This window comes from Ursus arctos, unplaced genomic scaffold (genome assembly GCF_023065955.2).
Source record: "Ursus arctos isolate Adak ecotype North America unplaced genomic scaffold, UrsArc2.0 scaffold_9, whole genome shotgun sequence".
NCBI classification, from domain to species: Eukaryota; Metazoa; Chordata; class Mammalia; order Carnivora; family Ursidae; genus Ursus; species Ursus arctos.
In genome coordinates this window covers 81,665,005-81,691,325 of record NW_026623111.1, presented here as the reverse complement: position 1 = coordinate 81,691,325, position 26,321 = coordinate 81,665,005, and the positions used below count along the sequence as shown (strand labels likewise).

General features: G+C 44.2%; 1 protein-coding gene across 9 annotated transcripts in view; it reads right to left on the bottom strand.

Annotated features, from left to right (window-relative positions):
• LOC113249559 (uncharacterized) overlaps positions 1-26,321 on the bottom strand; it is an 83,180-nt gene that overhangs the window by 23,493 nt on the left and 33,366 nt on the right. For 5 of the 9 annotated variants that reach the window (XM_057309717.1, XM_057309719.1, XM_057309718.1 and 2 more), the window contains exon 4: positions 7,539-7,585. The exons of 3 other annotated variants lie outside the window; for them this stretch is intronic. The gene's annotated coding sequence lies outside the window, so the exon portion shown is untranslated. Of the gene's footprint in view, positions 1-6,566; positions 6,730-7,538; positions 7,586-26,321 lie in introns of all 9 variants that reach the window. One more of the 9 variants, XM_057309712.1, reaches the window with a different exon arrangement.

The following is a 26,321-nucleotide window of genomic DNA, read 5'->3' as shown; positions in this document are numbered from 1 at the left end:
AACACCATCCCCACCCATTCTATCCTCCGGAGTCACCAGACATTTCTACAACAAAGTTTAAAATGGGTCCCAGATGAAATGAAGAGCAGTGTTCACAGAAATTCCATTCTTCAAATCATATTTCTCTAAGCATATACTAATGAAATTATGTCATTCTCTCACTGTCTATGCATACTATCTGATTTTTCTCTGTGTATAGCTGAGAGGACGTACTTAGTTACCTCTCAATCTTTGTGAATTTCTTGGTCAGTATGTGTATGTAAAGCAGACTCTTCACTGAATAATGAGGAGGGAAATATCACTGTATTTTCACCACTGCATTTCTGTAATAGTGAACGGGTTGAGGGCAATACATACAACTAGTACTTTTCTAAATGAAGTATTTTAAATACTCCCCAAAATGCAGGGTTCAGTGTGTGTTCTGGCTCATGGATGGGCACTCAATAGACACAGGATTTTGATCTGTTCATGAAAAGTAGCAATGGAAACGGAAGGAACCAGCTCCAAATATACATAAAGAAGGAAACCTTTTAGAACAAATCCAAGTGCCATGGACTTAACCAAGCAACTACAATACATGGTAAAAAAAAGTGTATGTAGTCGGGGAACCTGGTGAATCCTTGGACTCTGAATTTTGGCTCAGGTCATGATCTCAGATTCGTGAGATCAAGCCCCAGAAAATAATGGCATAAAACAACCCCTTTACTTTGGTAAAGTATTACTTTGGTAAACCTGGTCACAAGGTTAGGAATTCATCCAGGACACAATGCTGACATTAGAAAATGAAAGGTTTCAAATATCCACACCCAGGATGATCCCCACTAGGTAGAACTTGGAGTCCATGAAAAGAGCAGCCCTAGGCCCAGTGCCAATAAATAAATGAGGGCTTTCTATTTCTCAGATCCACAATCCAGAATCCAAGTTTGGCAGGCAGTTGGAACTTCCTGTGTTAGTGAATAGATTCTCTGCAAATGTCCAAATCTATTCTTTGCATGTTCCCCAGAGCTACTTCCCAGTAGGGTGGCCAGAGGGCAACCAAGGGGAGTCCATGATGCCAGTTGTATAGCTGAACCTCTCAGCACCTCTTTTGGATTCTATCTGAACCAAATGCCCACTTTGGACACTCCTCAGGGTAGCAGAAATCATGAGGCTGTCATTGGGTGTATCTACATCTGAGGTCATACCCATTGGAGAGAAAAAACAAATTCAGCCACTGGTCAGAATGCAGAGCCTGGACATAGAAGAGGCCCACATATTCCTTTTGCATTTCAGTGGCTTATCTCTGCTCTTTCCACAGTCAATAAACCTTCCCACAGAAATCTGTCCTGAACATCGAACTCAGGACTCAATTAATGATGCCTATAAGAGAGACCTTGTCTCACGATCATTAAGCAGTGAATCAGTACAAATGTTGTAAGGAGAGAAATAAGCAAGACCAGACATAGGGGACAGTATGATTTTTGAAGCCTTTGCTTTTTTTTGCACTCTGGGGTAGCCACACCCTTTTCCATATCAAAAGGTTAAGACACACATTAGTAGTATCATTTTTCCCCCACAAAGCCGAGAAAAAGGACGAGACTGTGTTACATGTCTTGTGAGGGAAATCAAGAGATGAGGCAGGTGCTTTCCATAGGGAATAGATTCCACCTGAGGTTTGGCATGGCAGGGAGACCTTCCACAAGGGCACCAATCAAGAGCCCAAAGGAGGTGGGGAAGCAACAGGAAAGGAAGAGTGTATGAGGCGATCGCTCTTCCAAAGAATAGATGTCTCACAAGAAACCGATCTGTCCTGATAATGGACTCTGTCGGGTGGCTCACTTGTGTCCAGAGCAGGACTCAACTGTCAGTCTTTATCAGAGACCTACCAGGTCACTCTGCTCTGCACTTGGGACTGAGGGGCACAGGCCCATAAAATGCCCAAAGTCAGATAATTCCCACCTTTCGTGGGGAACCAACTGTGATATCACAATCTCTGAGTCCTTAGTGACAAAGGGGGCAGCGGGGTCATTTCGGCATCCATGGCTTCACCTAGGGAATAGCTCTCAGCTAGGCTCCAGATCTTTGATCTTGGAAACCAACTTCCCCTACTGCCCCCTGAACCTGACTCCATTCTTCCAAGAGACCACAGAGCACAGAGGACCCCTATGGGGGGGCTTTATGCAGTCAATTGGTGCAGTGGAGGGAGGAGATGTGTTCATGTCTCAAGTACACCCATGTGCTCTATTTCCTGACACCAACCACAACCAACTCGCCAAGTTCTCCAACAATTCAATTCATACTCCACGGATTTCAGGGCTCAGTCCCACAAGTCTGTCCCCACTGCAGAGCCAGTCACAAATGGGGTGTTCAAGCTACCCACACTTCTGCCCAACCACAAGGTCAGGTATTCCCTCAGACCCCCTCCTTAGGCTTGATAATTTCACTAGAATGACTCACATCCACAAGTGGATGGATAAAGAAGATGGGCTCCATGTATAAAAAGGAATATGACTCAGCCATTCGATAGGATGAATTCTTACCACTTACATCGACCTGGACGGAACTGGAGTGTATTATACTGAGTGAAACACAGCAGTCAGAGAAAGACAAGTATATGGTTTCACTCATAGGTAGACTCTAAGAAACAGTGCAGAGGATCATAGGGGAAGAGAGGGAAAACTGAACTGGAGGTCATCAGAGAGGGAGAAAAACCATGAGAGACATTTAAGTATATGAAACAAACAGGGTTGCTGGAGGTGAGGTGGGTGGGGGGATGAGGTAATTGGGTGATGGGCATTAGGGGGGCGCGTGATGCGATGAGCACTGGGGGGTATACACAAATGATATATTATTGAATACTACATCTGAAACTAACGATGTACTATATGCTGCCTAATTGAACTTAAATTTAATAAAAGGAAAAAACAATTATAAATACACTGTAATAAAAGTTATGTGAATGAAGGGGGAAAAATATCAACTCAGAAGTCAGGAAAGCACTTTACTTACATCGACCAGTTTATTATAAAGAATACAACTCAGGAAACGCCCAATGGAAGAGATGCGTATAGCAAGGAAGGTCTAAAGGGGGTGGGGAGTGGTGGAGAGCTTCCACGCCCTCTCTGGGGGAAAAATCACTTTTCCAGAATATTAATGTGTTCACCAACCTCTTGTTCAAGACTTTTTATAACCCAATCTTCAGCCCCCTCCCCTCACAGATGGCCAGTGGCTGGGGCTGAAATTTCCAATCCTTGACTCCCAGTTTGGTCCTTCTGGTGACCAGCCCCACTGCAATGCCATTTCTGGGCCCCGCCCTATGTCAGCTCTTTAGCCTAAACTCTGAAGAGGTCTGTTGGAGATTTTATGACTAACAGAAGGCTCTCCTATCCCTCAGGAAACTGCAAGGATTTTAGGAGTCCTGTGCCAGGAACCAGAAATTTATTTATTTATTTATTTATTTATTTATTTATTTATTTATTTATTTATACATTTTCCACAAAGCACTTCTCCAGAAATGCTAGGCAGACAGGACATTGGCTCGCCTCTTCAAACTACTTCATGGTGGCTTCCCAGAGGGAGATCACCTGGACAGCTGAATGGCAGGATCATCTGTGATTTAAATGCTATTGTTTCCTGAAATCCTTTCATCCTTAAAGTGGAAATACCTAATGGGTCCTAACTAAATGTCCTTTCTAGTGCTAATGGGTCCTAACTAAATGTCCTTTCTAGTGCTAACGAATGAACACACAAAATCAAGGGCACATGGTCCAAACCAAGAGAGATCTGAAATGCCGATTGGAAACCAAGTCTAGAATCCTCACTGGGCTTTGAGCTGAGATGGGAGAAGGATCCGAACTTAGGTGGATCCCCAGTTCTGCCTGGAGGTCCTGCCTGGCCCAGACACTAACCCAGAGCAAGGTTGAGTTTAAGGTGTCCTGACAGTGCAGAATTCTCCACCTTCTAGATCAGGGCTCTCTGATAAAAACCTAATGCAAGACACAGACATGGTTTCATGTTTTCTAATAAGCACACTGGAAACAAGAGCAATGAAAATGGTGAAGTAAATGTAAATGATGTTTTGGGTTTGGTTTTGTTTTTTAAGGAGGCTCCTGCCCAGTGTGGAGTGCAAGGCAGAGATTGAACACACAACCATCAAGACCTGAGCTGAGATCAAGAGATGGTCTTTTAACCAACTGAGCCACCCAGGCACACTAAACAATGTATTTTTAATTCACTATCCCCCAAATGTTCACATTTCCACATGTGACACAAGAAAGGTGGCTACATTTCAAGGGCTCAAGAGCCACTCCGAGCTGGTGCTACCATATTGGACAGGGCAGACAGAGATCGTTTACATCACGGAATCCTATTGGCCAATGCTGTTCAGGCTGTCTCAGGCTATACTGCACTTTGATTTATGAACATCCTGAAATAATCCACTTCTTCAGACTGAGTACTGAGACTCACATCTGTGCCTGGGATTCTCAAACTCAGAGTCAATGTGGGACAAAATTACATACATGTTGCCAGGCATGGGTGGTAGTAGCTCAGTAACAGTTTAATCAACCTTGTCTATACTCTCCATCTTGCTCTCTCCTTAGCCACCCTCTGTAGAATGTGAGAAACCCATGAATGGAATGAATGATTATCAATCATTTTAATGAATGAAAATAAATTAATGTAGGGCTCCTCTCTACTCGCCTTGAATCCTGGCCTCCAGGTGTTTACACAGTGATGAGGCTTCCATTGGCGTTCTTGCTCTCCCTGTATTTACATCCCATCAATGTCTCTTCGGTCTGAGATTATTTTTACTCCATTAAGGGGTACATAATAGAATATTATACCCAGAGGGTGTATCTTCCCAGTTCTCTGGACACATTATATTGGCTTCCAGTGGTCCCCAAACAGGGAGTGCTTTGGCCCCCAGGGAACACTTGGCAATGTCTGGGTACATTGAAGGTTCCCAACTGTGGGGCGGGTGCTACTGGCATTTGGTGGGTAGAGGCCGGGGATGCTGCTCCACACGCTACCAGGCTCCCTGCAGCTCCCACAAGAGTTCCCTTGCCCCAAATGTCAACAGAGCCAAGGTTGAGAAGCCCTGTCTTAAACCATGTCTGCTAACACCCTTTAAGAAAAATGGGGGTTCCTAGGGGAGCCCCGCATTGGGCTCTGCATTCAACATGGAGTCTGCTTGAGATTCTCCCCCTCCCTCTGCTCCTCCAACTCACGCTGTCTCTCTCTCTCTAAAACATACAAATAAATCATTAAAAAAAAAAGAATGAAAAATGGGGATTCCTCCTGATCTCTTTTAACCCAATATTAAACGGTCAATATCTATCTCTATGGAATTAGTCACATATCCCACTGATGTAAAAAGGAATACACTTATTCTTATATTTCAATTTTTTCAAAGTAGCGAAAGTGTTTTGGGAAGTGTTCTCTCCAAGCTCACTCTCTGGACCCAGTCATTTCTCCCCAACTGTTTTTCTCCATGATTGCAAATACGTATTTTCAAGCATTGTTAGACAAACTGGAATGGGCCCCAGACCACCCGAAATTGGACAACAGCCTTTCCTTTTTTAAAATTTTGCAAGAGAGCATAATAGAAACGAGACATCTAAAGTTGCAGTAAATCATATCGTGTCTTTTATCCAAACTAAAATTCATATTCACAGAACAATTATTACTGATCAGCCATTTCACACAATTTTTCACCCCTTGTTAATGCTAATAAAGTGTATGAGTTTTGAATCTGCGGGTGGCTGACCAAAGTGTGACCCCACAGCATGTATAGCCTGTTAGAAGGCTGTGTGCCTCACAGTCAAATCCAACCACCATTTCTAAATATTGCAACTCATGAGTTTCATATTTGCTTTCTTTTGTTCACCACAAATTTGGATACATTTGAAAATGTCCAAGAATAATGAGAATTGTAGACTTTACTTCTGAGATGGGAAATTACAAATAATTTTCATAACATCTTCATATTTCCCTTCTTTTTTTTAAAAAAAGATTTTATTTATTTATTTGACAGAGATAGAGACAGCCAGGGAGAGAGGGAACACAAGCAGGGGGAGTGGGAGAGGAAGAAGCAGGCTCATAGCGGAGGAGCCTGATGTGGGGCTCGATCCCATAGTGCCGGGATCATGCCCTGAGCCGAAGGCTGACGCTTAACCGCTGTGTCACCCAGGTGCCCCCATATTTCCCTTCTTGACATCGTACCACAACTTAGGTAAATGGCCTTTGGTTTATTCTTTGCATAATGTCCAATCAAGTTTTCTCCCTTCAGTTATGTTATATTGTTTTACATTACTCCTAGATAAGCAAAAAAGTGTAGGGAGCATGAAAATCAAGAGATAATATAAGGGAAATCAGATTGATTTCAAGTTATAAAATTAAATTCTACATCAATCCAGTAATAACTATTTGTTGTCTACTTTTTGCTGGATATTCCTTGTAGTTGATATCCAAAATCAAGACCACAGACCCAGCTATTAAATTTGTCTCATTCAAAAAGAATTAAGACCACACCCATCCAAAAAGAAAATAGTAACCGATTCTATTAGAAATGTTTATAAGTTGGGTACCTGGGTGTTTCAGTCAGATGGGCATTAGATTCTTGGTTTCAGCTCAGGTCATTATCTCAGGGTCCTGGAATCCAGCCCTGTATCAGTTCCACACTCAGGAAGGAGTATGTTCCTCTCTCTCTCTCTCTCTCTGCTCCTATCCCTGCTTGTGAGTGCTCTCACTCTAAAATAAATAAATAAAATCTTTTTAAAAAGAGAGAAGGGAGAAAGAAGAAGCAGCAGCATTTATAAGTTGTTCTGGGAGAGCAACATAAAGAAATGATTTGTGTTGGGACAAAAGGAAAAGTTCCTACAGGTAGGAATAATTGAGGGGAGACTGGATTTAGTCGCGTTTTGCCATGTCATTAAGGTTTAATGGGGTGCCTGGATAGCTTAGTCACTTCAATGTCTGACTCTCGATTTTGACTCGAGTCATGATCTCAGGGTGGTGCAGTCATTAAGTGTCTGCCTTTGGCTCAGGGTGTGATCCCAGAGGTCTAGGATCGAGCCCCTATCAGGCTCCTCCGCTGGGAGCCTGCTTCTTCCTCTCCCACTCCCCCTGCTTGTGTTCCCTCTCTCTCTGGCTGTCTCTTTCTGAGTCAAATAAATAAAATCTTTAAAATAAAACAAAATAAAAAAAGATTCTCTCTCTCTCTTCCTCTGCCGTTCTCCTCCCTATAAAAAGGATAAAGATTTCCAGAAAGAAGGCAGGCTGAACATTTACCTATGAGTTTAAACTGCTCTAATTTTTAGTAGTCTTGTGAGGAGCGGGTGGTGAAGATACCCCTCATTATCAAGAGACAGAAATGTTTACTAAACTGAGCAGTTGTGGAATCAGATGGGTCCTTGCCCTCTGCTGGGCATTTCAGATAGTAGAATGGAGGAGGGGGTAAGCCTGGGTGGGGACAGGGAAGAGGGAAAAGGGAAGAGCTGGCATAGTTTCAGACGCAGCACCACCTAGCGGCCGGCTGTGTTTGCGACCACTGGACTCACCAAAAGTTCAGGTGTCACTCAAGTCTGAAAATCCACCAGGGCTTTCTCTATTTGAAGAGAAAAACACAAAATAAGCGAGGCACAACAACAAAAACCCCTCAAATTTCTCTGAGGGTTTGCCAAAAAGGATATTTAAAATATGTATAATTTATGAACTGTTATGACCTTCCCATATTATGAATCTCACATATATTTGGCTTCATGGTTTTGATACACCTGTATTTTTATATTTCACTGTGCAATAAAACATGGTAGCAATAAGAGATTTCTTTTTTTAGTCACTGAGTGGCAATAAAATCAACGTGAAGAATCCATCTCAGAGGATGGGAACGAAGCAGAGCCAAATGCCACCCCGTTGCTTGGTTCCCCATGATTCCTTAGCAAATAGGTTGTGTGTCCATCAGTCTGGACCTGCGTGTTCTAAATAGCTGAGCTAAAGTGAAAGAGAATTTGTACCGATATTAGTGACGGGTGACTATTAATTAGTAAAGCTGAAGGCTTTAATCTTAAGAAAATATGAGTCGAGTTGAAATTGGAATTTTACCTTCCATGGTGTGGATTAATGATGAAGCATGAATTTTTACAAGTATATATATGGAGTAATATATATGGAGTAATGTTGATGAAGTTAAATACATGACTGATTTTGTCCAGAAGACAAGAAAAAAATTATACTTATTGGCCACAGGCAATTCTTGAGATTTGTAAATACTCAAATTCAAATTTTCTGAATGTGTAGCTCCCTTTGAAATTTTGGTCAATGCCGAATAAAATCATTTGTGGCACAAGCTTTCTGTCAGCAGCAAATCGCTTTTCTCCTAGAATTAAATTAAAATGAATCAGATTCAAGAGGTGAATGCTGGTATGGTAGGTGGGAAGAGAACACTTTCACAGAAAGTGCCCCTTGTAGATCATTCTTGTTCCAGAACCGAGTCACCTTTGGAGGGAGTGGGAAACCCGAGAAGAATCTCACAGAGGACACACCCAATCTTGTGCAATTTTGTTTTTAACTTCTCAGGGTTCTACGAAAGGCAAATATGAGAGAGCAAAGTCTGGGGAATGAAGTATTTTACTAATACAGCAAGTGTTTCTGAGCCCAACTCAATTCCAAGCACAGCGTGTGCACCTAGAGACACTGGGGGCACTCGGGCTCTCTGCTCCCGGAGCTGCGGGCAGGACTAGATTTTCAATACCCACGCTGGAGAGATGACCAAGTCTTCCTTTTCCTTAAACAGATCATAGCTTGGACTGTCCCACGAGATGCTGAACTGAGCTCCCCATTTACTGTTTCCACCCCTCAGCTGCTGCTCCGGGTCTGAGTGGCGGCCAGGTGGGACCAGCTTCCCGAGCTGGAGGCTCTCTGAGCCGAGTCTGGCAGCGTCTGGCAGACGTCTAATGTGACCCACCTGCGTCAATCATAACTTTTCTAGTAGCCACATTACACACAGTAAAAGGAGAAAAGTCAAAAGAATTGTAATTGGAAAAATGGTAGCACACCAACATGCATTTACGTCAATGAGACAGTGTTTTAAAAATCTCAATAAAATAATTTAAGTTCTCTTTCTTATTCTAGTTTCAGCATCCAGGGTGCATTTTACACTCAGAGCACATCTCAATTCAGGTGAGCTGAATTCCAGGTGCTCGAAGGCCACGGGTAGTTGGTGGCTACAATATCGGACACCCCAGATCTGGTTCATTTCACCAGCTCAGGTCAAAGCTGAATGACCAATTGCACCCTTTATCCTAAATAGCATCTCAGATATCAGAAGTTCTGGGCCAAGAGTCATTTATTTATATTTATATTCATATTCATATTTGTATTATGCTGTAGGCCATATCCTTGTAGAGGGATGAGAAATACTAGGTACATGACAGGTCTATGCAAGCAAAGAGGATAAAACCTCAAGCCCTCATGGTCATTTGGGTCATTAGGTAACTCCAGTATACTTATTATTCCCGAGAGTGGGTCTGGCTGAACATTTTAAAGAACAAAGCAAATGTCTCATCTGCCTAGGTTATCTAGAAAAACCTATGTACCTAAACTGTGCTTATATCTGCGGCCACTAGTGCATCAATTCATGGCCGAAGGAGCCCCATGGGAAAGGTTTGTCGTGTCCCTTCTGCTCTGTGGTCACTCAGAAGAATGAGATCAAGACACAGGGTCAGTTGGGGGAGCTGGTGTCCAAGATCAGGGATCTGGAGTCCTGGGTTCTGGAACTCACGTCCAGGGACAAGAGGAAGGAATTGGGCCCTGCTAAGTGAGCTGCTAAAACACAGAGTCCAACCCAACTATCCAGTCCAGAAACTATGCTGTGGGCAAGGAAGCTTCACCATGGTCCCAGGGGAAGGCAGGGAAGCTCCTCTCTATGCAAAGCTCCCACTGGGGAAGTTAATGTACTTAACTCCAGGTGAGAAAGGCCAAGTCCTGCCCTCTGGGCCTGTGAGGAGAGGAAGTCTGATGACAGAGGCTGAGAGTGGGGACCCTGCCCCCACCCCACCTGCAGTATGACCCATCCTGACACCGGCACCTGCACAATGGACAGAGACCTGAAACTGCCCTCTTTTCCTTGCTCACATTCCTTCTTCTTCCTCACTCATCATCAAACCCTGCCTGTGACTTTCAGGTAAAAGCCAATCAGTACACCTCATGTTAGCGTCATTACTCTTATGCCTTTATAGATTCCCGCAAGAAGAGGGGACAGAAGAGACTACTTTTTCAACTATAATACAAGTTGTATTTGTTTTATTTTTTTACAAAAGTGGAAAGTGAAATGTATGCAATTTTAATCCTAACTGCTTAACATATTCTGAATTCACACTGCATGGAATTTCCTTCCCATCTGAGTGCTTTGTTTGGTTCTCATGTACACGAGTCATCTCCAGAGCCTGAGAAACGCTGCCACGAGGTGACCCAGGCCCTCCACACGTCTCCACAGAGGCAAGAAAGGAAACTAACTTGTCCAAATTCCTCTCCTCTGTCAGGGGGGTGACAGGGGCTCTACAGCAAGTGCAGCCCCACTAACACCCATGCCTGCCAGCGTTTGCCCCAAGAGCCGAGACCTGGAAGGACTGGGGAGGCCCCAGGCAGGCCTGAGCGGAGGACCCAGGGTGGGCCGTGACCACGAGGTGGGAAGCAGGCTCATCGCTGAGTGGCTGGAGCAGCGGGTTCGACAGGAGCAGGGACTCTGGCTCTGGTGCTCAGAGCCTCTGTCCTGGGCCTAGCCGGTCCCAGGAGGTCAGTGGGACCGTGAGAGCCATTGTGTGCAGCCAACCCAGCAGCCTTCACACAGGCCTCTAGAATTCCCGCCAGCCGGGGAGGGTCTCTGGGCCACTGCACCTGGGCCTCTCTCCCACGGAGCCAAGTGCAGGTTTTATTCTGATGCCAGGACCGGGGATGTGGGCGAGGAGAGGAGGAGAGAGATGTGCTCCAGGGCGTGCCACCCACCTCACTTCTGCAGCAGGACCTGGGAGCAGTGCAGGAGCCCCACAGGGAGCATTCTCTGTGCCGCCCTCCCTGGCAGCGCCCTTTCCCCCAGGGCAGACCTGAGGGCGGCCCCTGCAGGGGCTGGTCCGAGACCTGAAGGTGCAGAGGGAGAGGGTCCCCGGGACCTCCTGCACCTGGCTCGCAGGGAAGCACTCTGTCTCCAGCTCAAGTGTGCAGGACAGACTGTATCCCACCAGACCGCCTCTGGCAGGGGTCATACCACACCAGACCCGGTAACTCCCCCTGCTCAGTTCCCAACACACGAGATTCAAACATGAGCCAGGTTTGCTGCTTGGCAGACGCAGAGCAGGAAAGAGCAGGTCTCAGGGAAAGATCATCTTAAATAGCAGAGCACACCTGAAACCCATCCACATAATATCTCCTACTATTTTGTCATTGATATATGAAGAAAACAAGACAAACATCACACATATTTACTTCTCTCTGATTTCACAACCCCAGTCTCCCACCTCAGTCTGCAAAGCAGCCAGTGAGCCAGACTGCTCCTGGAAACCTCCTCGCTGGATTCCTACCTGAATGTAGCGCTCTCCGGGAGGAGGGGGCAGCAAGCACAGAGAAGAGTTGAAATGGGAGAGCACGGCAGGGGAGAGGCAGGGAAGAAGGAGAGATGAAGGGAAGGAAGGTCAATCACCAGTTTTGATTTTGTGGTTCCTAGTGTGGATGACACAGAGGCGGTCTGTCAGCCCTTCTCACTTTCCAGAAAGTGAATGGAGACTGGATTGTTTGCCAGAACTCGCTGACATTACGGTGACCACATTAACTCCAGTAGGTGTAATCTGAGTGCTGAGCACAGGCCAGGCTCTTTTCACAAATCAGCTCCTTAACCCCCCACAGGCCCTGTGATCTAAGTTCCCATCCTATCCACAAGGAAACTGGGTCTCAGAGAGATGAAGTGACCTGCCCAGAGCTGCACAGCACATAGCTGGACAGGCTGTAATTCAAACCCAAGTTCCCAGATTCCAAATGCCAGAGACTTGACCGCCACACTGTCCCACTCTCCAAGGAAATTGCTATTTATTGAGCTCCTACTATGTGCTGGGCACTGTGTGAGGCATGAGGGATGCAGGGATGAATAAGACAGAGACATTCTATGGGTGGCTTGTTATGTGTCGTCTGCAATGGGAACCTCAAGGATAGAGCCAACTTGTTCCCAGCAACTAATATGGAGTGTGGCCCACAGTGGGGTCTCAGTTGATGTTGGCTAAAGAAATGCACCCACATGTGCCCTTGGTTGCTTTCACTGATGGAGTCCCATGACTGCTACCAATTTTAAAGCCAGCAAAATGTCGCGACCAGACTGAAAACCGGAACTCTGGGGTGCTCACTGGAACCAGACTGAGACCGGGAGCTCCGGGAGCATGTTGGGGTGGCTGGCAGTTGGCAGTGTTAGAAACACAAAGGACAGAGAAACGCCGGCCCTGGATGTGAGGGCTGTGACGCTGGGTGTGGGGCACACATCCCGGGAAGCTGCAGGGTTGAGCAGCACCAACAGAATCAGAGTTAAAGTGGCCAGAACATCAGTGGAGAATGATCTGCGATCACTCTGTTCTGAGACACAGGCTAAGATTCAGCCACTGCTGCTCTGACTCTCAGAAGAGGCAGAGCAAACCACCAGGGAAGGCCGCCAGAGAACAAACGCCTGGAAATACCGGCTCAGAGTGTGCCCATCCCCATCCACCCTCGCAGGGGACATGGAGACGCTACCCAAACAGGGTTGCCTGAGTATCGGCGCAGCAGGCCCCTCCCCTAGAAGGCAGGCTGAAAAATCAAGAAGCCCACATACCTAAGATCCCTATAAAACAAGGGTGCACAGCCTGGGTCCCGGTCAATAATTTGGGCTCTGGACAACCCCGCAACCTCTCCTTATCAGAATGATGAGAAAGAGAAATCCCCCCCCCCCCCGGCAAAAAAAAAAGACAATGAGTCTGTGGCCTCTGCCGCAGAACTAATGGATATAGATATGGATATAACCAAATTATCTGAAATGGAGTTCAGAGTAACAATGGTCAAGATGATGTGTGGACTTGAAAACAAGTATTAATGAAAATGTTAATGAGAATATAGAATCTCTAAGAGCGGAAATGAGAGCAAATCTGGCAGAAATTAAAAATTCTATGAGCCAAATGCAGTCAAAACTAGAGGCTCTGACGGCCAGGGTCACCAAGGCAGAAGAACGTATCAGTGAATTGGAGGATGGGTTAGTAGAAGAGAAAGCTAGAATAGAATCTGGACTCAAAACAATCCACGCTCAGGAATGTAGGTAACGGGAGATTACTGACTCAATGAAACGTTCCAATGTCAGAATCATCCGCATCCCTGAGGGGGTGGAGAAAAACAGAGGTCTAGAAGAGATATTTGAACAAATTGTAGCTGAAAACTTCCCTAATCTAACAAGGGAAACAAACATTCGTGTCCAAGAGGCAGAGAGGACCCCTCACAAGCTCAACCATGACAAACCTACACCACGTCACATCATAGTGCATTTCGCAAATATTAGATCCAAGGATACAGTATTGAAAGCGGCCAGGGCAAAGAAATTTCTCACGTACCGAGGCAAAGGTATCAGAATTACGTCAGACCTGTCTACACAGACCTGGAATGAGAGAACGGGTTGGGGGGGCATTTTTAAAGCTCTTTCAGAGAAAAACATGCAGCCAAGGATCCTTTATCCAGCAAGGCTGTCATTCAGATTTGATGGAAAGATAAAGACCTTCCAGAATTGCCAGTAATTGACCAATTTCGTAACCACGAAACCAGCCCTACAGGAGATATTAAGGGGGGTTCTAGAAAAGTAAAAAGGCCCCAACAGTGATACAGAACAGAAAGTCACAAGCTATAGAAACAAAGACTGTACTGGCAACATGGCATCATTAAAATCATATCTCTCAATATTCAGTCTCCATGTGAATGGCCTGAATGCTCCCATAAAACGCCATAGGGTGGCAGATTGGATAATAAGACATGACCCATCCATTTGCTGTCTACAAGAGACTCATTTTGAACCTAAAGATACATTCAGACTGAGAGTAAAGGGATGGAATACCATCTTTCATGCCAATGGACCTCAAAAGAAAGCTGGGGTAGCAATTCTCATATCAGACAGATTGGATTTTAAACTAAAGACTATAGTTAGAGACACAGAAGGGCACTATATTATTCTTAAAGGATGTATCCAACAAGTGGATATGACAATTATAAATATATATGCCCCCAACAGGGGAGCAGCAAGATACACAAGCCAACTCTTAACCAGAATAAAGAGACATATAGATAAAATACATTAATAGTAGGGGACCTCAACACTCCACTATCAGAAATAGACAGATCACCGAAGCAAGAAATCAGCAAAGAAACAAGAGCTTTGAATGCCATACTCGATGAGCTGGACCTCATAGGTATATATAGAACACTACACCCCAGAACCAAAGAATACTCATTCTATTCTAATGCCCATGGAACATTCGCAAGAACAGACCATGTTCTGGGACACAAAACAGGTCTCAACTGATACCAAAGACTGAAATTTTCCCCTGCATATTCTCAGACCACAACACTCTGAAATTGGAACTCAACCACAAGAAAAAATTTGGAAGAAACTCAAACACTTGGTAGACTTGGAGACTAAGAACCATCCTGCTCAGAAATGACTCGATAAGCCAGGAAATCAAAATCAATTTAAACAATTTATGGAGACCAACGAGAATGAAAACACAACGGTCCAAAACCTATGGGATACTGCAAAGGCAGTCCTAAGGGGGAAATACATAGCCATACAAGCCTCACTCAAAAGAATAGAAAAATCTAAAATGCAGTTTTTATAGTCTCACCTCAAGAAGCTGGAACAGCAACAGAGGGACAGGCCTAATCTAGGCACAAGGAAGGAGTTGACCAAGATTAGAGCAGAAATCAATGAATGAGAAACCAGGAGTACAGTAGAGGAGATCAACAGAACTAGAAGCTGGTTCTTTGAATCAATAAAATTGACAGACCAGTGGCAAGACTTATCCAAAAGAATAAAGGACCCAAATTAATAAAATTATGAATGAAAAAGGAGAGGTCACAACCAACACCAAAGAAATTGGAAGGATTATTAGACACTTTTATCAACAGCTTTATGCCAATAAATTAAGCAATCTGGAAGAGATGGAGGCCTTCCTGGAAACCTATAAACTACCAAGACTGAAACAGGAAGAAAGTGATTTTTTAAACAGGCCAATTAATTATGAAGAGATTGAGTCAGTGATAAACAACCTTCCAAAAAACAAAACGCCAGGCCCGGACGGTTTTCCTGGGGAATTCTACCAAACATTCAAAGAAGAAATAATACCTATTCTCCTAAAGCTATTTCAAAAAATAGAAACAGAAGGAAAGCTACCAAACTCATTCTATGAGGCCAATATTACCTTGATCCCCAAACCAGGCAAAGACCCCATCAAAAAGGAGAATTACAGACCAATTTCCCAAATGAACATGGACACCAAAATCCTTAACAAGATCCTGGCTAATGGAATCAAACAGTACATTAAAAGGATTATCCATCATGACCAAGTGGGATTCATCCCTGGGATGCAAGCGTGGTTCAACATTCCCAAATTGATCAGTGTCCTAGATTTTATCCAGAAGGAAAAAGCCAACAATCATATGATTCTCTTAATAGATGCAGAAAAAGCATTTGACAAAATACAGCATCCTTTCCCGATTAAAACCCTTCAGATTGTAGGGATAGAGGGCACATTCCTCAATCTGATAAAAACCATCTATGAAAAGTCTATAGCAAATCTTTCTCAATGGGGAAAAGCTGGAAGCCTTTCCCTTAAGATCAGGAACACGACAAGGATGCCCACTCTCGCCACTATTATTCAACATAGTACTAGAAGTCCTTGCAACAGCAATCAGACAACAAAAAGGGGAAAAGGTATCCAAAACTGCAAAGAAGAAGTCAAACTGTCTCTCTTCGCAGATGACATGATACCCTATATGGAAAACACAAAAGAATCCACTCCCAAACTATTAGAAGTTATAGAGCAATTCAGTAACGTGGCAGGATACAAAATCAATGCTCAGAAATCAGTTGCATTTCTATACACTAATAATGAGACTGAAGAAAGAGAAATTAGGGAATCCATCCCATTGACAATAGCACCAAAACCCATACGTTACCTTGGAATTAATTTAACCAGACACGTAAAGGATCTATATTCTAGAAACTATAAATCACTCTTTTCTTTTTGTTTTTTTTAATTATAATATTTTTTTATTATATTATGTTAGTCACCATACAGTACATCCCTGGTTATTTGATGTAAAGTTCCATGATTCATTAGTTGCGTATAACACCCAGTGCACCATGCAATATGTGCCCTCCTTACTACCCATCACCAGCCTATCCCATTCCCCCACCTCCCTCCCCTCTGAAGCCCTCAGTTTGTTTCTCAGAGTCCATAGCCTTTCATGCTTCATTCCTTCTGATTACCCCCCTTTCTTTATCCCTTTCTTCTCCTACCGATCTTCCTAGTTCTTATCTTCCATAGATGAGTGAAACCATATAATTGTCTTTCTCTGCTTGACTTATTTCACTTAGCATTATCTCCTCCAGTGCCGTCCATGTTGCAGCAAATGTTGAGAAATCGTTCTTTTTGATAGCTGAATAATATTCCATTGTATATATGGACCACATCTTCTTAATCCAGTCATCTGTTGAAGGGCATCTCGGCTCCCTCCACGATTTAGCTATTGTGGACAATGTTGTTATGAACATCGGGGTGCATATGGCCCTTCTCTTCACTACGTCTGTATCCTTGGGGTAAATACCCAGTAGTGCAATGGCTGGATCATAGGGTAGCTCAATTTTTAACTTTTTAAGGGACCTCCACACTGTTTTCCAGAGTGGCTGCACCAACTTGCATTCCCACCAACAATGCAGGAGGGATCGCCTTTCTCCACATCTTCTCCAACAATTCTTGTTTCTTGCCTTGTCAATTTTTGCCATTCTAACTGGCGTAAGGTGGTATCACAGTGTGGTTTTGATTTGAATTTCCCTGATGGCTAATGATTTTGAACATTTTTTCATGTGTCTGTTAGCCATTTGTATGTCTTCATTGGAAAAGTGTCTATTCATATCTTCTGCCCATTATGATCAACATACCAATGACATTTTTCTTTTTTTTATATATATATTTTTTTGTTGTTAATGATTTTTTATTATATTATGTTAGACACCATACAGTACATCCCCGGTTTCCGATGTAAGGCTTGATGACTCATTAGTTCTGTATAACACCCAGTGCACCATGCAATACGTGCCCTCCTTACTACCCATCACCAGTCTATCCCATTACCCACGCCCCTCCCCTCTGAAGCCCTCAGTTTGTTTCTCATAGTCTATAGTCTCTCATGTTTCATTCCCCCTTCTGATTAACCCCCTTTCTTTATCCCTTTCTTCCCCTACCGATCATCCTAGTTCTTATGTTTCATAGATGAGAGAAATCATATGATAGTTGTCTTTCTCTGCTTGACTTATTTCACTTAGCATTATCTCCTCCAGTGCCGTCCATGTTGTAGCAAATGTTGAGAACTCGTTCTTTCTGATTGCTGAGTAATATTCCATTGTATATATGGACCACAACTTCTTAATCCAGTCATCTGTTGAAGGGCATCTCGGCTCCTTCCACGATTTAGCTATTGTGGACATTGCTGCTATGAACATTGGGGTGCATATGGCCCTTCTCTTCACTACGTCTGTATCTTTGGGGTAAACACCCAGTAGTGCAATGGCTGGATCATAGGGAAGCTCAATTTTTAACTTTTTAAGGGACCTCCACACTGTTTTCCAGAGTGGCTGTACCAACTTGCATTCCCACCAACAATGTAGGAGGGATCCCCTTTCTCCACATCCTCTCCAACAATTGTCTCTTGCCTTGTCTATTTTTGCCATTCTAACTGGTGTAAGGTGGTATCTCAGTGTGGTTTTGATTTGAATTTCCTTGATGGCTGGTGATTTTGAACATTTCTTCATGTGTCTGTTAGCCATTTGTATGTCTTCATTGGAAAAGTGTCTGTTCATATCTTCTGCCCATTTTTTGATTTGTTTCTTTGTTTCTCGTGTATTGAGTTTGAGAAATTCTTTGTAGATCTTGGATACCAGTCCTTTATCTGTAGCATCATTTGCAAATATATTCTCCCATTCCGTGGGCTGCCTCTTAGTTTTTCTGACTGTTTCCTTGGCTGTGCAGAAACTTTTAATCTTGATGAAGTCCCATAAATTCATTTTATCTTTTGTTTCTCTTGCCTTTGGGGATGTGTCATGAAAAAGGTTGCTTTGGCCGATGTCGTAGAGGTTGCTGCTTATGTTCTCCTCTAGAATTTTGATGGATTCCTGTCTCACATCGAGGTCTTTCATCCATTTGGAGTTTATTTTTGTGTATGGTGTGAGAGAGCGGTCAAGTTTCATTCTTTTGCATGTAGCTGTCCAATTTTCCCAGCACCATTTATTGAAGAGACTGTCTTTTCTCCACCGGATGTTTTTTCCTGCTTTATCAAATATTAGTTGCCCAAAGAGCCGAGGGTCCATTTCTGGGCTCTCTATTCTGTTCCATTGGTCTATGTGTCTGTTTTTGTGCCAGTACCATGCTGTCTTTGTGATCACAGCTTTGTAGTACAGCTCGAAATCAGCATTGTGATGCGGGGCAGCTTTGTTTTTCCTTTTCAACAGTTCCTTGGCAATTCGGGGCCTCTTCTGTTTCCATACAAATTTAAGGACTATTTGTTCCAGTTCTTTGAAAAATGTCCTCGGTATTTTGATCAGGATAGCATTGAAAGTGTAGATTGCTCTGGGTAGCATGGACATTTTAACTATGTTAATTCTTCTGATCCATGAGCATGGAATATCTTTCCATCTTTTTATGTCTTCCTCAATGTCTTTCAAGAGTGATTTATAGTTTCTAGAATATAGATCCTTTACGTCTCTGGTTAAGTTAATTCCAAGGTAACGTATGGTTTTTGGTGCTATTGTCAATGGGATGGATTCCCTAATTTCTCTTTCTTCGGTCTCGTTATTCGTGTATAGAAATGCAACTGAATTCTGAGCATTGATTTTGTATCCCGCCACGTTACTGAATTGCTCTATAACTTCTAATAGTTTGGGAGTGGCTTCTTTTGGGTTTTCCATATAGAGTATCATGTCATCTGCGAAGAGAGACATTTTGACTTCTTCTTTGCCGATCTGAATACCTTTGATCCCTTTTTGTCATCTGATTGCTGTTGCAAGGACTTCTAGTACTATGTTGAATAATAGTGGCGAGAGTGGGCATCCTTGTCGAGTTCCTGATCTTAAGGGAAAGGCTTCCAGCTTTTCCCCATTGAGAATAATATTTGCAGTAGGCTTTTCATAGATGGCTTTTATGAGATTGAGAAATGTAACTTCTATTCCTACACTCTGAGGGGTTTTAATCAGGAAAGGATGCTGTATTTTGTCAAATGCTTTTTCAGCATCTATTGAGAGGATCATATGGTTCGTGAGTCTTTTCTTGTTGATATGATGTATCACGCTGATTGATTTGCGAATATTGAACCACGTTTGCATCCCAGGTATGAATCCCACTTGACCGTGATGGATATTCCTTTTAATGTACTGTTGGATTCTATTAGCAAGTATCTTGTTGAGGATTTTGGCGTCCATATTCATTAGGGAGATCTGTCTGTAATCCTCCTTTTTGAGGAGGTCTTTGCCTGGTTTGGGGATCAAGGTAATATTGGCCTCATAGAATGAGTTTGGTAGCTTTCCTTCTGTTTCTATTTTTTCAAATAGCTTTAGGAAAATAGGCATTATTTCTTCTTTGAATGTTTGGTAGAATTCCCCAGGAAAACCGTCCGGGCCTGGCGTTTTGTTATTTGGAAGGTTGTTTATCACTGACTCAATCTCTTCATAATTAATTGGCCTGTTTAAGAAATCAGTTTCTTCCTGTTTCAATCTTGGTAGTTTATAGGTTTCCAGGAAGAATTCCATCTCTTCCAGATTGTTCAGTTTATTGGCATATAGCTGTTGATAAAAATTTCTAATAATCCTTCCAATTTCAATGGTGCTCGTCGTGACCTCTCCTTTTTCATTCATGATTTTAATAATCTGGGTCCTTTCTCTTTTCTTTTGGATAAGTCTTGCCAGTGGTCTGTCAATTTTATTGATTCTCTCAAAAAACCAGCTTCTAGTCCTGTTGATCTGCTCTACTGTACTTCTGGTTTCTGACTGATTGATTTCTGCTTTTATTTTGGTCAACTGCTTCCTCATGCGTGGATTAGGCCTGTCTCTCTGTTGCTGTTCCAGCTTCTTGAGGTGAGAATATAAAAACTGCATTTTAGATTTTTCTATTCTTTTGAGTGAGGCTTGGATGGCTATGTATTTCCCCCTTAGGACTGCCTTTGCAGTATCCCATAGGTTTTGGACCGTTGTGTTTTCATTCTCGTTGGTCTCCATAAATTGTTTAAATTGATTTTGATTTCCTGGTTTATCGAGTCATTCCTGAGCAGGATGGTTCTTAGGCTCCAAGTGTTTGAGTTTCTTCCAAATTTTTCCTTGTGGTTGAGTTCCAATTTCAGAGCATTGTGGTCTGAGAATATTCAGGGGATCATTTCAATCTTTTGGTATTGGTTGAGACCTGTTTTGTGTCCCAGAACATGATCTATTCTTGAGAATGTTCCATGGGCATTAGAATAGAATGAGTATTCTTTGGTTCTGGGGTGTAGTGTTCTATATATATCTATGAGGTCCAACTTGTCGAGTATGGCATTCAAAGCCTTTGATTCTTTGCTTAGTTTTTGCCAGGGTGTTCTGTCTATTTCTGATAGTGGAGTGTTGAGGTCCCCTACTATTAATGTATTTTTGTCTATACGTCTCTTTATTCTGGCTTGTGTTTCTTGCTGCTCCCCTGTTGGGGGCATATATATTTATAATTGTCATATCCGCTTGTTGAATACTTCCTTTAAGAATAATATAGTGCTCTTCTGCATCTCTAACTATGGTCTGTAGTTTAAAATCCAATGTATCTGACATGAGAATTGCTACCCCAGCTGTCTTTTGAGGTCCATTTGCATGAAAGATGGTACTCCATCCCCTTACTCTCAGTCTGAATGCATCTTTGGATTCGAATTGAGTCTCTTGTAGACAGCAAATGGATGGGTCATTTCTTTTTATCCAATCTGCAACCCTGTGGCGTATTATGGGAGCATTTAAGGCATTAACATTAAGACTGAGTACTGAGAGATATGATTTTAGTCTTTGTTTGTATTGGCTGTGACTTTCTGTTCTGTATCACTCTTGGGGCCTTTTTACTTTTATAGAACCCCCCCGTAATATCTCCTGTAGGGCTGGTTTCGTGGTTACAAAATTGGTTAGTGACTGGCGATTCTGAAATGTCTTTATTTCTCCATCAATTCTGAATGACAGCCTTGCTGGATAAAGGATCCTTGGCTGCATGTTTTTCTCTGAAAGAGCTTTAAATATGCTCCCCCAACCCTTTCTCTCATTCCAGGTCTGTGTAGACAGGTCTGACGTAATTCTGATGCCTTTGCCTTGGTACGTGAGAAATTTCTTTGCCCTGGCCGCTTTCAATACTGTATCCTTGCATCTAATATTTGCGAAATGCACTATGACGTGACGTGGCGTAGGTTTGTCGTGGTTGAGCTTGGGAGGGGTCCTCTCTGCCTCCTGGACACGAATGTTTATTTCCCTCGCTAGATTAGGGAAGTTTTCAGCTACAATTTGTTCAAATATCTCTTCTAGACCTCTGTTTTTCTCCATCCCCTCGGGGATGCCAATGATTCTAACATTGGATCGTTCATTCAGTCAGTAATCTCCCGTAACCTACATTTGTGGGCTTGGATTTTTTAAGACCATCTTCTATTTTCGTTTTTTCCTCTATTAACCCATCCTCCAATTCACTAACCCGTTCCTCTGCTTCGGTGACCCTGGCCATCAGAGCCTCTAGTTTTGCCTGCATTTGGCTCATAGAATTTTTAATTTCTGTCAGATTCACTCTCATTTCTGTCCTTAGGGATTCTATATTCTCAGTAACCTTTTCGTTAATAGTTTTTTCAATTCTACTCATCATTTTGACCATCGTTACTCTGAATTCCATTTCTGATACTTTGGTTACATCCATAACCATTATTTCTGTGGCAGAGGCCACAGACTCACTGTCTTTTCTTTGCTGGGGGGGGGGGGCTTCTTCTTCTTGTCATTCTGATGAGGAGAGGTTGCGGGATTGTCCAGAGCCCAAATTATTGACTGGGTCCCAGACTGTGCCCCTTGTTTTATAGGGATCTTAGGGATGTGGGCTTCTTCTTTAAAGATTTTATTTATTTATTTATGTGGCAGCCAACCAGCGAGAGAGGGAACAGAAGCAGGGGAGTGGGAGAGGAAGAAGCAGGCTCCCAGTGGAGGAGCCCGATGAGGGACTCCTTTCCGGAACGCCGGGATCACGCCCTAAGCCGAAGACAGCCGCTCAATGACTGCGCCACCCAGGCGCCTCGGGTTGTGGGCTTCTTGATTTTTCAGCCTGCCTTCTGTGTTCTGGGGGAGGGGCCTGCCGCACCGATACTCAGGCAACCCTGTTTGGGTAGAGTCTCCGTGTCCCCTGCGAGGGGGAATGGGGATGGGCACTCTCTGAGCCAGTATTTCCAGACTTTTGTTCTCTGGCAGCCCTCCCTGGTGCTTTGTTGTGCCTCTTCTGAAAGTCAGAGCAGCAGCGGCCGAATTTCAGCCTCTGTCACAGAACAGAGGGATTGCGGCCCGTTCTCTACTAATGTTCTGGCCACTTTAACTCCGTTACTGTTGGTGCTGCTCAACCCTGCAGCGTCCAGGGATGTGCGCCCCACACCTGGTGTCCCAGCCCTCACTTCCAGGGCCGGCGCGTCTCTGTCCATTGTGTTTCTAACGCCGCCAGCCGCCAGCCTCCCCGCGCATGTTCCGGAAGCTCCTGGTCTCAGTCTGGATCCAGTGAGCGCACCGGGATTCCGGTGTTCCGCGAGATGCCTGGTGGCGCGCGCATCCGGCTCAGGGTCTCAGTCTGCTGTTTTGCGGGTGCCGTCCGCGAGCCCCGCCCGCTCTCCCGAGCAAGTGGCTACCGCTTCCCGGCGCCTGAAGGCGGCGGCTCCCTCCCACTTCCATTTATCTTCCGATATCTGTGCACTGTTTCATGGCTCCCCGCTTCATACCTCAATATTCTGCGCTGGAGATGTTCATTTGTAGAGATCCAGATGCATCTTCCTGCATCTCAGGCTGGTTCCATGGTTGTTTAGGCTGGTCTGGTACCTATCCAGCTCGACTCGGGGGACCAGCTAAAAAAGGTGTCTCCTACTCCTCCGCCATCTTAACTCCTCCCCCTATAAATCACTCTTGAAAGACATTGAAGAAGACACAAAAAGATGGAAAAATATTCCATGCTCATGGATCGGAAGAATTAACATAGTTAAAATGTACATGCTACACAGAGCAATCTACACTCTCAATGGTATCCCGATCAAAATACCGATGACATTTTTCAAAGAACTGGAACAAACAGTCCTTAAATTTGTATGGAAACAGAAAAGGCCCCGAATCACCAAGGAACTGTTGAAAAGGAAAAACAAAGCTGGGGGTATCACAATGCCGGATTTCAAGCTGTACTACAAAGCTGTGATCACAAAGACAGCATGGTACTGGCACAAAAACAGACACATAGACCAATGGAACAGAATAGAGAGCCCAGAAATGGACCCTCGGCTCTTTGGGCAACTAATCTTTGATAAAGCAGGAAAAAACATCCGGTGGGAAAAAGACAGTCTCTTCAATAAATGGTGCTGGGAAAATTGGACAGCTACATGCAAAAGAATGAAACTTGACCACTATCTCACACCATACACAAAGGTAAACTCCAAATGGATGAAAGACCTTGATGTGAGACAGGAATCCATTGAAATCCTAGAGGAGAACATAGGCAGCAACCTCTACGACATCGGCCAAAGCAACCTTTTTCATGACACATCTTCAAAGGCAAGAGAAACAAAAGATAAAATGAACTTGTGGGACTTCATCAAGATAAAAGCCCTCTGCACAGCCAAAGAAACAGTCAAAAAAACTAAGAGGCAGCCCACAGAATGGGAGAATATATTTGCAAATGATGCTACAGATAAAAGACTGGTATCCAAGATCTACAAAGAACTTCTCAAACTCAATACGCGAGAAACAAAGAAACAAATAAAAAAATGGGCAGAAGATATGAACAGACACTTTTCCAATGATGACATACAAATGGCTAACAGACACATGAAGAAATGTTCAAAATCACCAGCCATCAGGGAAATTCAAATCAAAACCACACTAAGATACCACCTTACGCCAGTTAGAATGGCAAAAATTGACAAGGAAGAAACAACAATTGCTGGAGAGGATGTGGAGAAAGGGGATCCCTCCTACATTGTTGGTGGGAATGCAAGTTGGTACAGCCACTCTGGAAAACAGTGTGGAGGTCCCTTAAAAAGTTAAAAATTGAGCTACCCTATGATCCAGCCATTGCACTACTGGGTATTTACCCCAAAGAGACAGACATAGTGAAGAGAAGGGCCATATACACCCCAATGTTCATAGCAGCATTGTTCACAATAGCTAAATCATGGAAGGAACCGAGATGCCCTTCAAAAGATGACTGGAATAAGAAGTTGTGTCCATATATACAATGGAATATTACTCATCTATCAGAAAGAACAAGTTCTCAACATTTGCTGCAACATGGATGACACTGGAGGAGATAATGCTAAGTGAAATAAGTCAAGCAGAGAAAGACAACTATCATATGATTTCTCTCATCTATGGAACATAAGAACAAGGAGGATCGGTAGGGGAAGAAAGGGATAAAGAAAGGGCGGGTAATCAGAAGGGGGAATGAAGCATGAGAGACTATGGACTCTGAGAAACAAACTGAGGGCTTCAGAGCGGAGGGGTTGAGGGAATGGGATAGACTGGTTATGGGTAGTAAGGAGGGCATGTATTGCATGGTGCACTGGGTAGTATATGCAACTAAAGAATTATCGAACTTTACATCAAAAACCAGGGATGTACTGTATGGTGACTAACATAATATAATAAAAAACATTTAGAGAGGAGTTAAGATGGCGGAGGAGTAGGAGACACCGTTTTCAGCTGGTCCCCTGAGTCGAGCTGGATAGGTACCAGACCAGCCTAAACAACCACGGAACCAGCCTGAGACGCAGGAAGACGCATCTAGATCTCTACAAATGAACATCTCCAGCGCTGAGTATTGAGGTATGAAGCGGGGAGCCATGAAACCGCGCACAGATATCGGAAGATAAACGGAAGGGGGAGGGAGCCGCCGCATTTGGGTGCCGGGAAGCGACAGCCACTTGCACGGGGGAGCAGGCGGGCTCGTGGTCGGCACCCACAAAACAGCGGACTGAGACCGTGAGCCGGGTGCGCGCGCCACCAGGCATCTCGCGGAACACCGGAATCTCAGTGCGCTCACCGGATCCAGACTGAGACCGGGAGCTTCCGGAACATGCGCGGGGCGGCTGGCGGCTGGCGGCATTAGAAACACAAAGGACTGAGACGCGCCGGCCCTGGAAGTGAGGGCTGGGACGCCGGGTGTGGGGCGCACATCCCGGGACGCTGCAGGGTTGAGCAGCACCAACAGTAGCAGAGTTAAAGTGGCCAGAACATTAGTAGAGAATGGGCCGCAATCCCTCTGTTCTGTGACAGAGGCTGAGATTCGGCCGCTGCTGCTCTGACTCTCAGAAGAGGCACAGCAGACTGCCAGGGAAAGCCGCCAGAGAACAAAAGCCTGGAAATACTGGCTCAGAGAGTGCCCATCCCCATTCCCCCTCGCAGGGGACACGGAGACTCTACCCAAACAGGGTTGCCTGAGTATCGGCGCGGCAGGCCCCTCCCCCAGAACACAGAAGGCAGGCTGAAAAATCAAGAAGCCCACAACCCGAGACGCCTGGGTGGCGCAGTCATTGAGGGCCTGTTTCCGGCTTAGGGCGTGATCCCAGCGTTCGGAAAGGAGTCCCTCATCGGGCTCCTCCACTGGGAGCCTGCTTCTTCCTCTCCCACTCCCCTGCTTCTGTTCCCTCTCTCGCTGGTTGGCTGCCACATAAATAAATAAATAAAATCTTTAAAGAAGAAGCCCACATCCCTAAGATCCCTATAAAACAAGGGGCACGGCCTGGGACCCAGTCAATAATTTGGGCTCTGGAAACCCCGCAACCTCTCCTCATCAGAATGACAAGAAGGA